Here is a 7,314-nt window from a genome sequence, read left to right on the forward strand (position 1 = left end):
GTCTTCATAGCACTGATGACAGTGCTTCCCATGAAGGGAGGAGCATGACTGTAGTGTTCCCTGTGTCTAGCACAGTGAGTGGCAACAAAACAAGTATTTCATAAATATTGTGTCACTGGGTTAACAGAGGAGTTGGGAGAACAAAAGAAAATATGTCCAACTACTTATTTAATCAAAGTGGCTCTGTGGGCCAATGGGTGTGCCGCGTGCAGGAGAGGCCCCACTGGGAGCTGGTCGGGCCCCCTGCTTCTTCCCTTTCCCATCTACTCACTGCAACTGGTCCAGGGGACTCCCCCAGTGTCCTGTCTGAGGTGGTCCTGTTTAAGGGGGGCTGTCCCTTCTCCCGCTGCCTATTAGTCTGACAATCCCAGAACCCATGCCAGCTATTTTATTAAAGGCTAAAATCAGCTAGGTAGGATTAAGGCTGAGGAACTGCCAGAAGCTCCCCACCCCCTGCCACCATGTAACAGACCTCTTCACCACTTCACCCCCAGCCCTACCCCACAAGGCAGTGAGTAAAAGTCTTAAATAACTTGAGCTGGAATAGGCAGCACTGCAAGTTTCCATACTTCACAGGTGACTTTGAGTCTCTTTCTCAGACTCAAAGAAGAAACTGGGCCCCACTGGCTGCCCTGGAGGGCTGTGTGCAGTTTGGGGATGGGCAGGGCATGGAGCTGCCTCCTGGGTGCATGATAAAGAGAACATAGGAGGGGATATTACCTTGAGAGTGGTCCTAAATGCCCCACACCCAGGTCATTGCCACATCCCACAACCAGGGCAGACAATGCCCTTAGGTCAGACTGGATTTTAACTAAAAGGAATTATAGGTGTGGGGACCCTTTGCTTGCTGATGTGAACAAACCAACCATAAAAGACATTTTGAGGCAATTGGGAAAATATGAACATGGACTGAGCATTAAATAAACTTAAAGCTCTCTTTGTCTTTATTAAAAGGGATCATGGCACAGTTCTTTTTGTCAAAGATAAGAGGTCTTCTTCATGAAAGAGGTCCACAGTAAAATATCCTGGTTTCTGGGATGAAGTTTGTTTTTTTCATATTTCTTCAAGGGACTCTGCTGCTTTGCTGGCTGCCTGTGGACCCCACTGTTTTCTTCTTTGAGTAGGTGAGTCTTCATACTGTTTTCTGCCATTTCCCCTCATACTTTGATTCTTCGCTTTTAAAAGACCAGACATTTTAGAATAATTCTGATGTGGCTTTTGCTGCAGTGGTTGCCTGTGCTTTACCCACTGGCCCCCAGGACCTTCGGGAAATCACTACCCACTGTGCTGGAATTTTGTCTGACTCCGTTTTTCGATAGTGGGCTTCGCTGGATTTCTACGAGCTGGAGAAAATCCACTGTCAGCTTGAGGAATCACCAAATCTTCCAGAAAGCCAGCCCCTTTAAGGTCTGACAAAAGGAAGAGCCATCAACAAGTTGTTAGGAGCCAAACCAAGTTTGGATTGTGGGATCATTTCATTTCTATGACATGACAACGTCTCTGTGCAGATCCACACAATGTTCTGAATCTCTCTTCTGGGTTTCTGGTCAAATTTTGCATCTTTGGGAATTCCTGGAATGATGTACACACAAGCGAGCTGATCATTGATTTTAAGTTCCATATAATTGTTGTTACAATATAATATATGCTATCAAAACCAGTTTCTTAAAAGACCACTCTAGCAGTACAATCATGAGGAGCTTCTTTATTTCCTTTCCTGTGTGAAATGCCCAGCCTGATTGGCTAGGTACCTTTGATCAGGAGAACATTTTCCAGTGTCTTTTCAAGTATAATTGCATCATATGTGGATACTCCCATTTTTATTTCCTCTAGTCAACCAAAACTTTTTCCACATCCTCACCATGAAGCAGCAAAAATGGACAATAACTGAAGACAACTTTAGCAAAACCCCTTATCCCACACGGAGTTAATTCCAGTATGTTCTACATGTAGAAATCCAAGTAAAAACAACGGGCAAGTTCAATCTGAAAACACAATGAAACGCATTGTGTGCTGGGAATGTGCAAAGTAAATTGGCGTCAGAGAGCTTGTTTGCAGGTCTTGCAGGGGAGCACAGAAATGCTTATACCTTTGAGAATTTCTTGACAGCTGGAAGGAAGAGAATAATCCTTAATGACCAGATTCACCCAGGTGGGGGGTCTTAGGGCAAAAGCAGATTTTGCAGGCCCCTCCAGCAGGGTATGCTCTTAGCTTTGCATAGTGATAGATGGTAACTAGATTTATTGTGATGATCCCATTGTACGGTTTATAAATGTCAAATCACTATGCTGTACAACAGAAGTTAATATAATATTGAATGCCAATTATACTTTAATAAAAAAATTCTTTAAAGGATAGATGAACTGATAAATAAGTGAATGGATGGATGAATGGGTGAGTGGGTGGGTGGGCAGGTGGACAGGAGGTGGAGGAGTGAGTGAGTCCTGGGATGGAAGGCTAGCCCAGAGCCCTCTGACCAACACACTGACGTTCCTTCTTGCTGTCAGCAGCCACCACCAGTGTTGTGGGCCTGCTGCTTTCCCTACCAGCCTGGCCTCCCCATTTTCCCAGGAAGCCCATGGAGCCACCTCTGTGTACCGCAGGGGACAGTGTCACCTGGGCTGGGGCCTGTGACCACCATCCTCAACACAGGTGGCCCCGCATGACCAACGTCCAGGGAAACACTACCCTCTTCTCTTCATGCCAATGAGCTTCTGATTTCCTTGGTGGATTTAGATTTTTAATAAGCCTGGGTTATTTTCCTGTTTTAAGAAATAAAAACAATAATGAATTTTAATGAAAAGTCAAAAGTAGCCCCAGATCTTGGCTTAATGTCATAAAGCACAGATTCTAGATTCTGAGAGATGCGGGGATTAGTTCCCACCCACTCACTGCCCAGCTGGGCTGACTCTCCATTTCCTCTAGAAAGAGATAATACTACCTCCTGGCCTGTTGTGAAGGACAAGTGAGATGACGTAATTTAGTGAAGGGCTCAGGAAAGAGCCTGGAATAGAGTAAGTGCTTAGCAAATGTCCTCTATTATTGTCATTACTGTGATTGCTATATGATGGTCAGTGTGAGCTGGAATAAGTTCCCAGGTGGGCTGATGTCAGCAGCAGAGCCTGCAGTTCCAGCTGGGCTCCCTGGAGCCTACACTCTGCCATTGCCATGATGTCCTACAAACCCAGCCCTGCCCAAGTGCCAGCCACCTGTACATGATGCTGCTCAGCTGCTCCAGGTTGGTGGGCATAAGGTACCAGTACATGTGTTCACACCTCTGCACGTACATCTCCATGCAGTGCAGGTTCATTGTGTACACCTCCAGTGGCTCCACTGCTCACTGCAGGGGGGGAAGAAAAGAACAATTACACCCCAACTCCTCACAGCGGATTCTAACTTTATAGATTCTCCCTCCTCCTCCTGGTCCTCTCCTGTCCTCACTGGAAAGAACTTCCTCTACCTGGACCAGTCAATGTGCGATTGGGTTTTGTTGTCGTTTTCTAAGAAACCCTCTTTCACTTTGTAGGATGAATATTTTTAAATATTTTTCTTTGCTGAAACAATACTATGGGGTGGGGTACATAACTGTAGCTGGAAATGCATCCCATTTGTGATTGGCCTACTATGTGCATGAAAATGCATAGGGCAATCCAGAGAGCAACAAGGAAGAACGGCAGTTAACGCTGCAGAAGGAGAACTAAGAAATTTAAATGGGAGAAGAATACCTTTCATCATCTAAAATTATGTGCACATACTTTTTTTAAGTTAAGTATTAGTTAAAAACATAAGGAACAGACCAAACAAAGTATTTTATTTCCAAGTGGTTGACTATTATGGATCAATTTTCAAAACTAGTTAGATGTACAGCTGATGCTTGAACAATGTGGGGGAGCATTGAAGAATCTGAGTATAATGTTGATTCCCCCAAAAACTTAGGAATGAATAGCCTACTGTTGACTGGAAGCCTTACTGGTAACATAAACACATGATTAGATCATTTTGTACATTATATACTGTATTCATACGATAAAGTAATCTATAGGAAAGAGTTAGTTAGAAAACCACAAAAGAATATATGTACGGCCCGACTGGTTTGGCTCAGTGGATAGAGCATTGACCTGCTGACGAAGGGTTCCAGATTCAATTCCAGTCAAGAGCATGTACCTTGGATGTGGGCACATTCCCTGTAGGGAGTAGTGTGCACGAGGCAGCTGATCGATGTTTCTCTCATCAATGTTTCTAACTCTCTATCCCTCCCTTCCTCTCTGTAAAAAAATCAATAAAATATATTTTTAAAAAGAATATATATATACACTTATAGGAATGTACAGATTTACTGAAAAAAACCCCTGTGTAAGTGGACCTGTGTAGTTCAAACCCATATTGCTCAAGCATTAACTACACATCAAATACTAAGGAAAAGCCTCCAGATTACATATCGAAAGGTTTATTCATGGTTCTTTTTATCCTTAGGCCATTACCCATCAAGGACAGACAGTAAAAATCTATGTCAGTTGAAGTAATTTTTACTTTGTGTCGTCATGTCATCAACTTCACTTACTGTTAGTGTCAAATGTTTCTATTTTTTAATTTTGTTTTAAAAATGTATTTTTATTGATTTCAGAGAGAAAAGGAGAGGGAGAGATAGAAACATCAATGACGAGAGAGAATCATTGATCACCTGCCTCCTGCATGCCCCATACTGGATATCGATCCCACAACCCAGACATGTGCCACAATCAGGTATTGAACCCCGACTTTCTGATTCATAGGTCAATGCTGTACCACTGAGCCATGCTGGCCAGTCTTTAATTTCTTTTTTATTAAATTATTTTATAGGATGTAAAAAAATTACCTAGCTCCAAAGGCAAAACTAGCAAACAAAGTACATTCAGGGAAACTTACCTCCTTTCCCTCCCCCACCTCTGTAAGTAACCATTTCATTAGCTTCTGGCTTATCCTTCCATTGTTCCTGAAACAGAGACAAATAATATATATATTAATATGTCTTCTTTTTACACAAAAAGTGACATAATAAGCACACTTTTTGCACTTTGCTTCGTTAAAAAAATGTTGATTAAGACCGAATTAGCCTCCCTTTTAACTGAATGAAAAGGTAAGTTATTGAACAATGCATGTTTCTGTAGGAATTTTGAGATTGGCTAACCTTGCAATGTATTTTCTGCATCCTGTCTTCATATTTCTGTGCATGTGAGGCATACAGAGGGGTCTGGAAGGATACATGGCAAACTGATGATGGCAGTGCTATTTCTAGGGAGGAAAGTAGAAATTAAGGATGGCCAAAGCCTAATTTAACTTTCTCTGTAATATTATAATATTTTTTACAAGGAAAGTTGATTCATATGATACTTGTGTAACTAAAATCTCAATTTAAATACTGGTATAAAAGCTAAAGCTTTTACAGGTGACCTGTAGATGGTGGACATCCAAGTTCACTGTTACTCCAGGTAGTAGGGAGGGGCAAGGGCCTCAGGCAGGTCACCTGTGAGCTGCTGCTGCAGTCCCTCTGCAGGAGGATGTTCTGGAGGCCAGAAGGCAGCTCTGGGAGGACTAAGAGACAAAGAGGCAGGAGGGAGCCCGGGGGAGGCTGCATCACCCAGGCTCAGGGCCCTGCACTGAGATCAGGAGGGCTCTAGGGATGGGAGTCAGGAAGCCCAGTTTTATCTCTGTTCCTGAAATCAGCAAGTCCCCTCTCCAGGCCCCTGGTTTCTATCTGTAAAAGGAAAGGGGCAGGGGTCTCACTTTCTGCTCCCTGGAGCCTCTTCAGAGGCCATCCCAGCTTCTGGGCCTTCACTTTCCACCCCTATAACCAGAAACCCCATCTTTAACTGCTCTGTGGTTGAGACTCTGGCTGACATCTTAGTTAGACTCAGGGTAACTGATTGTATGAATGGACCAATTTTTTTACTCCTTTCTCTGCATGTGAGCCTTTTGCCCTATAACTTCTTGTTCCTGCCTACTCTGAGGCTAGGCTGGGTCATGTGACTTGCCTTGGCCAATGGGATGTTAGCCAAGTCCCCAGGCCAGAGACTTTAGAAGAGCTTGTGTATATCTCTCATTAGGATCGGAGTTCACTATGATAACACACACAGGTTAGCCCTCTGGAGGATGAGACATGGAGCTGAGCCAAGACACCCCAGGCATGTGAGAGAGCCCCATGAAGGTCAACATGTGTTTTAGCTGACCATCTGAGCAGAACTGCCCGCTGACCCAGAGACTCAGGAGAAGAAGGAAAAGAATGAAGTTGGAAGGCATTGCCCTTTGGGAGTGGCTTGTTAGGCAGGATTAGTGTGGCCATTGATGGCTGAAACATCACTTGGGAAGAGAACCAACTCCTGCTTTGGGCCCCTAAACTGAATGCTCTGTGAGAACAGAGATGTCTGAGTGGGTCACTGAAGTATTCCTGGCCTTCCAGGACACTACGGACAGCACCTGACATAGGTTGGGCACTTCATAAGCATTTGTTGAATAAATGGAAATCTGACACTGTGCTAGGTGCTTTATACACACTCTCTTGTTTAAGCTTCACATAAACCTCTCCTCTAAATGATTATTACAATTTGATAGATGGGGAAACTGAGGCCCAGAATTATGAGAGCTTGCCTGTGGCCACAGAGCTTGGAAATTTTGGGTCTGGAGTTCAAATGCAGGTCTGTCAGATTCCAAAGTCACTTTCCACCCAAAACCTAGGGGTGAGTTGCTGTCCAATGCCCGAAGCACCTAGTCCTCACCATTCCTACCACAGCCTGATGGAGGGAATTCCAATCCCTGCCATAATCTTCTCATCACCTGGTGGCTGGTGGTGGACTCCCAGTGCATCATGCAGGGCAGGTGACCATCCAGGCTGGCCCCTGATGAGCAATGAGCTAGGGCAGCTGCGTGAGACTGCGTTAGACCACAGTCTGTGCATAGCAGGCATGGATCTGCTCACCGACCTGGGAGGGCAGAGGCAAGGTCACCCACAATGCTGGGATCCATGGGAAGCATCAGTCAGACAGAACAGAGGTCAATATGGGACACTGAGCACTCAAACCAGCTCTTTACCATTCAACATAAATGAACCCAGCACCTACTCTGTGCCAGGCACTGGCTAGGCCCTGAAGATACACAAAGCAAGCAGGCTACTTTTTTCTTTCAATCCAACCTTCCTACCCTGCCTTTCTTCCTCCTGTTTTCCCTCCTCAATCCCTCCCATCCTCATTCCCTCCCTGTTTTCTTCTTTCCTTTCGTCCTTCCTTCCTTCCTTCCTCCCTTCCTTCCTTCCTTCCTTCCTTCCTTCTTTTTTCCTTCCTT

The 7,314-nt window shown here is 44.5% G+C and overlaps 1 pseudogene; it reads right to left on the bottom strand.

Annotated features, from left to right (window-relative positions):
• Positions 1-948: 948 nt before the first annotated feature.
• On the bottom strand, positions 949-3,310 carry LOC102239861 (annotated as a pseudogene).
• Positions 3,311-7,314: the final 4,004 nt, after the last annotated feature.

This window comes from Myotis brandtii, unplaced genomic scaffold (assembly GCF_000412655.1).
Source record: "Myotis brandtii unplaced genomic scaffold, ASM41265v1 scaffold1062, whole genome shotgun sequence".
NCBI classification, from domain to species: Eukaryota; Metazoa; Chordata; class Mammalia; order Chiroptera; family Vespertilionidae; genus Myotis; species Myotis brandtii.